Source organism: Crocodylus porosus, unplaced genomic scaffold, assembly GCF_001723895.1.
Source record: "Crocodylus porosus isolate Cpor-Errol unplaced genomic scaffold, CroPor_comp1, whole genome shotgun sequence".
Lineage (NCBI taxonomy): Eukaryota > Metazoa > Chordata > Crocodylia > Crocodylidae > Crocodylus > Crocodylus porosus.
In genome coordinates, this window is record NW_017728914.1 from 31,225,494 (window position 1) to 31,233,585 (window position 8,092).

At 40.1% G+C, this 8,092-nt stretch overlaps 1 long non-coding RNA gene across 1 annotated transcript; it reads right to left on the reverse strand.

The window, feature by feature from the left end:
* Positions 1–698: 698 nt before the first annotated feature.
* On the reverse strand, positions 699–5,481 carry LOC109310118. The gene is made up of 2 exons (XR_002101142.1): positions 1,902–5,481; positions 699–1,813 (listed from the first exon to the last, which is right to left on the reverse strand). It is a non-coding gene; the product is annotated as an uncharacterized LOC109310118 (long non-coding RNA).
* Positions 5,482–8,092: the final 2,611 nt, after the last annotated feature.

The window sequence follows — 8,092 nt, forward strand, 5'->3', positions numbered from 1 at the left end:
TCCCCACTGATGACAAAAGGAGCTAAGGTAGGCTCCACCATTAGTGTCCTCTGCCAAGCCCCTGAGCAGCACAGATTACACAAGTGACTACTAACTCACAAGGTACCTGCCTCTGAGTTTAAAGGCCACTGACAGAAGACCTCACCTCATGCAGCCTAGTCTAGTGCCAGTGGCAAGACTAGAGCACTCAGTGGGTAGCAAGTGCTGGGCTAAGACAAAGATAGAGTCAAGGAAGCAGTGACTGCCTTTATAGCAGCCTTGTAAAACAGTCATGCCTGGCACAAAAACTTTGCCTGCCACTTCCTACAAAGATTGAGGGGCATGAAAATGAAGATACTTTACTTGCTGTCCAGAAGTTACTCATGCTTTGTGACAGGAATTTTCTCATTGTGTTCCAAGTAATTAGCAAATCAAAAAGTTTGGAGGTTTCCTGAAGCATGTGTGTAAAGCTGGCACGTTCTGACTCAACATGTAGCACCAATTCCAAGCCTGCATCTTCAAGTCTTGGCTGCTCATCAAGGTATTTTTATTTAGAAAAGTCTCTCTAACTTCTGGCATCTGTGATCCCTCCAGTAAAGAATCAATTGGTGAAAGTCTGATGGGTCTCACTTCGATTGTAAGTTTTAGAGCAGGGAGCATCAGCTCAAAAGCAACCATTGAAAGCAGCCAGTTGATACTGGAAAGCCCAGTGGGGGATCTCTTGGACTTGATCTTCAGAAGTCTTCAGCCCCAGCAGCTCCACTGCACTTCAAGTGGAATCAAGAGTGATCAGTATTAAGTGCAAATGGGTCTGTTTGAATACCCAAAGCTTCAAGCACCAAAGATCAGAGACATTTGAGGTGGAAAAAGCCAAAACAAAAGTCTTGTTTTCATTCCCTTTGTAACATGCTCATCACATCTTTGGGTACTCAAAAGAAGTAATTTGTACTACTGTACAAATTTGCTGTACTTCAGAGCAGTCAGCCTCTCTTTTGTCTTTTTCCCGGGATAAACCAAGGTAAAACGTTCAGCAGAACAACTCCTACTAGGATTAGGATAACCTTGTAAGGCCCCCCCCCAAATTAGCAGGACACCCTTTGTGAGAATCCAGTAGGGATTCACAGTAAGGATATTTGCAGATCTGGGGGGTCCGTGTGTTTTTGGCAGCCTAAATGTCAGAGATAAACCCACTGGACTCATTACCGCACCCTTAAGGTTTTGACTCAAGTGAACGAGGCCTACAGTCTTATCATTAAACTATCTGCAGATGTCCTGTATTCTTTCTACACGGGCAATACGGAAAGATCCCGTGCAACCCCAGACTCAGCTGCAGCAGAAAAAATAAAGTGATGGGAGATGAGTTTTGTTTTTTGTTTTTAAAACTGCAAATGTTGCCCTCTAGCGGCAGATGTACAGTTATGTTAATCTTGCTTTACCACTAGCCTGCATATCCACCTCGACAAAAATGCAACTTTTCTGGATTCTAGTATGCAGTATCAACCCTTTGCTCTATATTTAAATAGCTTGAGTCATGCTGATACTCCACCCCACCCCCACACCCTTCAAATTTAGAACATTATGAAGACAAGGAATGGCCATGATTGAAACCTGGCTATGAATTTTAGAACGCAGAAAGTTACTGCTCTGCTTGCACAAGGTAACAGCAAACAGCTAAGCTGCAAAACCATTCTTACTACTCCACCTTGATTTAAAAAAAAGAGTAAGTGTCCTCACCCACAGCCAAATAGGGCACAGATGCAAACTGCCTTCCCTAAATCCATATTGCAACTATATTGGGGTCATCTGAAAAGGAGCATCGCAGGAACATGTTACACTAGAGAGTAAACAAAGTAAAGATTAGCATCAGTGGGAACAAAATACAGGTGGAGGGGAAGGGGTAGATACGATAGGTGAATAAATACCTAAACAGGATGAAATGCTTCAGAAGGCGATGGAGGTCCACGTTCCTGTAAATGGACCAAAGGAAAGTGAAATAAACCAAATAATAAAAAATCAACACTATGCTGATGCTACTAAAAATGTTCTCTGTAGAAAAAATTGCCCTAATGGTTATATATTTGCCCTAAACTGGACATATGGGCACACAATACATTTTAAAGTAATTTAAAGAAAAGCAGAAGATGCTTGTTTCCCCATTCTGGGAGGGGACATGATTTAGTGTCTAGAGCCTTGTTGTTGGGTTGTAGCATCACTGACTCTTAGCTAGGTCACGCAGGAGGAAACTTTTCAGAGGCAGAACGTAGCAGTTCGCCCATTTGCAGGTGTGCAGGGTTATGTCTGCTGCTCCCTGCCAAACCAATGCCTTATGACTTGAGTAATAACCTCCTTAGTTTGGGCAGGCTACTGATGCAAATCATAACCATGCTGGAAAGTTTAACGGGCAGACAAGGTTCTTTGGGTAGATCTGATATCTTCTTTTAAACCAACTCCTTGTCTGCCTATGTCCTTAGATCAACACAGCTACAGCCTATACCCCTGTGCCTAGTGCTGAAGAGCGATTTTGGCATACTGGCATAAACCGGTCTATCTATGCTAGAGAAAATTCTCCCCCACCACCTCCTGAGTCTAGGCCTAAATCACCATTACCCTTGGTTGCTCATTTCCTCTGGTTTCCTTCCCCCTTTTAGATTTTATTTTCCATTTCTTGTTCTTAACATGTCAAATAAACTTGGGCACACTGCTTTGTTCAGCAGAACATTATGAGGTAGGACATTATGATGCAACTCCTAGCACAAGCATACAAGCTACAGGTGCAGCATTAAAAGGCTTAAGGGGTGATGTTTTTCCACAGGCACATTCCTTTGCCTATTTGAAACCATATTTGCCAGGTAGTCTGCGGACACCTAAATAATGAAGACTCTCTTATGAGCTCGCTCAGGACCTCAGACAAATAAGACATTGTTCAATCTAAAATCATAAACCTTGTCAACTCTATTTTGGGATTCAGCCCACTCTAAGCCCTGGTTTCTATTCCTCTATAAAGTTTGTGTCACATAATTTGAGGCCTCAGATTTCTCATGCCGTTTCAGTTCACTAGATGCAGTCTCCCTCTGTAGTGAAGGTATTTTAAGAGACTCTTCTGCTTCAGTTAATCAGTATTGTGATACCTTTTGTATTAACTTTAGCTGAAAGATTAGGAAAAAAAATGGACAATTACCTCTAAGTCTTCTAATGAATATATCATTTCACAGCGTCCTATTTGTGGCATACCAAGCCTCTAGCATGGCACAGATGGGTACATTGCTGGAATTGTTTGAAATAGTCTTTAAAATTCTTGGATTGTGAGCCAAGTATTTTTAAGATATAAGCTTTAAGAAAGACCATCCTGTCCATTGCTTAAATGGAAGATGGAGCTTCCATGACACACAAAAACAGCTGCCTATTATATAAAAAAAAAAAATCCAACATTTGAACTGCTAAATCAGTTTGGATTTATTGTTTCACCTCGTTTGGAAGGACAGTTCCGGGAACGTTCATCAGCCAGTCCCACATTTGATGACATTGAGCAACTATGCATCACATCTCATTAACAGCTACAGAGATTCACTTTTATAAGTGCTGTTGATTTCCTAATACATAGGAAAGAGCAATGGACATTTAAACCAGGCAGGTTTCCAGATTTGTGCCTATAACATACAAAAGATTTTAAACCCAGTAAACAGCTTAAGATATCCGAGTGAACAAAATGTGCCAATTTCTTTTGCCCATCTATGAATATAGCTGGGAATGACATTCTATAAATCAGAAATTTAGGGGATAACAGCTGGAAGCTTCAAAAAAGATTATATTAGTCTAACTGGTTTTGGTATCTAGTTTCCAAACCTAAGAAGCTTTGGTTTTAGTTATTTGGATAGCTGACCATCTGCAGTATCTAGTGCTCCAAGTCTGCTGCTTTTCCGACAGCAATAAAGGATATTAAGGTCCAGTCTACAAAAGGCGTTCGGCAGGGGTCCAAAAGGTACTCTTGCCAGTTCAGATGCAGTAGCAGTAGCCTGGTTTAAAGTTCAAGTAGTGCTACACTTTGTTAAATACAGGATTCCCACGGGTGAAATCTGAATCTGTGCAACCTCTAATGGGATTTTTATTTAATTCCTTATTGTAGGTACAGTCTGAAAATCTGTGATAAGTTCATGAGTACGAAAAGCGAGTATTAGAGGGCTGTTGGAACTACGAAGCCAGCTGAGATCTCAGTTCAAGAGTGACTATAAATCTTCCTCCCCTTTTTCCAAACTAAGGAAATACCATACTACAAACAGTTTTTAGAGGAAGAAAATTAAAGCCAGTGTCACCTAAGGAATGTCCAAGAAAGAGCCAACTCCCTTGCCTCCTTTAAAAATCCCAATCTAGGATGCACAGAAATTTCTCAGAGAAAGCATAGGTTTTACAATAACCATTTGATTCAAAGAATAAACTTACTCCAGGGGAAAAAAACAATTAGCAGTAACCCTTGCATAAAATTGTATTGTAGTAAAAATGCCAATATTCAAATAAACAGCTGATGTGTGTGCAGTGATACAAGTGTTAATTAGTAAATGGTCTAAAACAATGTAAAATGTTCATATTCAAATCATGGTACCAAACTACTTTTAACACTTTGTAACCATTCGTTGCATCACTATCTGCCCTGTATTTTACAGTGAATGCAGAAACATATTATATTAACTTCTAGAAACAGCAAACAGGTAAACCACTCATCTTATGTATTTAAAATTACCCATCAGGCAACAGATGACTCACGTAGTAAGCTGCATTTGTGGTTAAAGAATACAAGTTTTTTGGGCGTACTTTTGACCATGCTAATTAACTACATATATCTACAAGCTGAAAGATTGTTTTGCTTAAAAATATTTCACATAGTTATTGATGTTTGTTTGTTTGTTTTTAACGGAAAAAGGCCGATCCGCTATATAAAGATGCTCCAAATAACGGGGAGGGAGAGGACAACAACCTTTGGTAATTAGCATGCTTCAGGAGAACTAGGTCTTCTTACATTTCAGTCTTACTCATCTTTAGGCGAGAGCAAGTACAGGTTAAGTGAAACAGTTCAACTAGACCCCCTGATACTATTCCACAATGCTTGATGGTGGCCTACCACCACCCAGAATTCACTGGAGGTTGAGCTGATAAGGAAGGTATTACTCAAAACATTGCAGCCACACCCTTTTAGGACATTTTTAGTGTGAACAGGGGACAAATCTAAAGGGCTGTCATGGACACTGAACCTCAGCTCGGGTCTTCAGTGTAGACAAAGCCCATTTGCTTCTGCTGCACCCCCCTCCCCCTCCCCTCAGCTTAGTGCGCTTAAGCAATGTTTTCTTTTAGTTTGGTCATTTCTGCATCACATCAGTAACAAAGACCACAGACATCTACTGTATTCTTAAAGTAACCAGGATAAGTTAAAAGCACCAGCATAGGCTACTGTATTTTTCTTTTAAACAAATCAAAGGTTTAAACTACCCCTTGCACATCACACGATACACGCTGCAGTCACCAAAAACAGGACATAACGCTGTCTCCTATTATTTGCACACACGCAAACTTTTTTTTTTTTTTTTTAAAGTTTCTTCAGACTACAGGAATGAAAGTTTGTAATTTAGTCTATTTTTTAAGAACACCCTGTCCCTTATTCAGCTTGGAAAAAAAAACTAAACTGTTTCACATTTATAACAAACACAACATAGCCTATATCCATTACTGAAATGGAATATTCCAAGTCACAGTCGCAGATTGGTTTCTTTAATTTAATGGGTACTTTAATATTCCAATATTCCTCTCCGATTTGAACTGCGAACTATTAAAACCAAGGCCACTTCTGAATGAGAATATCCATGGAGGGCTTGATACACGTTACAGCTACAATTTTAGTTCACTCACCTCAACTTTCCTATGTCCTTAGGCCAGTGACTGGCAACCAGAGTACCACCAGATGTTTTGAAGAGTGCCCAGAGGTTTGAGACAAGTAGATAAGCACAGGCTCAGATTTGTCCCTGGCTGGTCTACCCCATGCCCCCCACTGCCCAGAACTTCTACAAGGGGAAACAAAGACAAGTATAGACACACCTCTCTCAGACTTCACAGGGTAGGGGATTTACTGTGCATTACCTGTCCCACTGCTCTTACCCTGCAGTGACTGGCCTTGGACATAAAGGCATCACCCTGTTTCACTGAAAATAAACTGCTCCAGCTTACTTTTTGAACCTACCAAAGGTAAGAGCAGGCACACTACTGCCATGCTTCAGGTATTTTGCAGCAAGTCCCCACCGCTGTCAAACGATGTACTTGTTCATTTGCCAATAATTTACCGATAAAGATAGGACTATCAAAAACTAAAAATAAATGGAGTTGAAAGTAATTAATCATCAATCCAGTATTTAGGTAAATATTTTCAAGCAGACAGGAAGTATGTTTGCTGCCTCTTTAATACAACCCCATATCACTACCTCTCTACAAGTTTACCCCCTAAGCTTGTTTAGTTGAACCGCTGAAAGTAAGTTCATTTACAACACTGGTACTCTTGGTCTCTAAGGAAAGTAAGAGGCACATAGTCATAGTAGAGCAACTGCCAAATATGCAAGATATTCACGACTGAATATTTTAGGGGCAACTCTGAACTGTTAATAAAAAGTAGCAAGGACTGCTAGTTTTTAGGGCATATGCAGCACACATGCAAGATCAAGAAAATGATTACCTGTCCGAGTACAGGTGCAATTTCTGGGACTCAACAGGTAAGTGTTACAAGGGCATTAGACAACCCAAGACAGCAATTCTCATGATCAACAGGTTAACCATTGGCCAACCTTTTGGATTTTGCACACACAGTGAAAAAAATAAATAAATAAAAGTTGCTGGCTTGTCTCATGGCTAGGATTCTCCATCAGAAAGTTTCTTAATCTCAGGTGCCATTTGTGCAGCATTTGCCTTAGCTATATCTAAGGACCGCTTTACACTGAAAGTGCCTTGAAATGTATCCCCCCTCCCCCACCCATACAAAGCTGTCCTAAAACATGATTAAGGCAATTTAGTTTCCAAGGGACTGAATCTGATTTTACTTTGACCTTCAACCAAGTGATCCTGGAGTTTTGTTGAACTGTAGCACAGACAGCTGTGCTCTAGGCAGCTGGTCTATCCCCCAACCTCAACATGTTTCTACAGTGCAAAGGTTATCAGGCATCTTCAAACTTACATGGGCATAAGGAAAAAAAAAAACAAAAACAAAACAGAAACTCAAGCATCTTTTTTGGCAATGACAGTTGGTAAAGCCTACTAAAATGTAATGTTTTGCCAATGCTTATTAAACATGGATTTGTTTGGTTGGACTTCTGTAGTCTTTACCTAATTCACACAGCTTTTGTCATATTTAAATATCACGCCAGCCATAAGAAAATATCCATGGCCTTTCATAATTTGAGAGAGAGAATTATGAATGCTTACTACACAGAACGAGTTTTCCATTATGCTGGTCCAATTCCACAATAGATGCTCGACTTCTATTTTCTGCAGTAGGCAGAAAAACTGCAATATAATTGCAAGTCTTGTCAAATTGCTTAGTGCCTATTTACAAAACAAAAGCCCCAAAGTTTCTCCATCCAATGCCCTTTAAGTTATGATTGCTGACAAAAAGAAGACGTGGAAAATACTCTTTTGAGAGGCCAACTTAGCTCTCTAGACACTAAGAATAAGTCTGACCTACTCAAAAAAAGGTGCACCAGTTTAAAGTGTAGGATTAAAAGGATACAGGGGACTCAAGTAAAGCATGCTCATTGCACTCGGAGCCAAACTTACTCCTATTAGGAATCAAATTAAAAGTAAATTTTGTTTCAGTCTTCTAAAAGACTATATATACACCTAGTCCTCTGTAAGAACTTAATCCAACACAATGCAATCTAGTTCAAACACTCATGCAAAGAAGGTCTGGGCCCAGATCCACAGGAGGTATTTTAGACACTTAACTCCCAATTACTTCTGTAGCCTATTAGACCCCAAGCACCTTTGTAGATCTGGGCCTCTTTTTTTAGACCCCAATGCAACTCCCACTTAAAAGGATTTTAGCCACTGACTTCAATGGCCTGACAGTCACAAAAAGCACGGATTT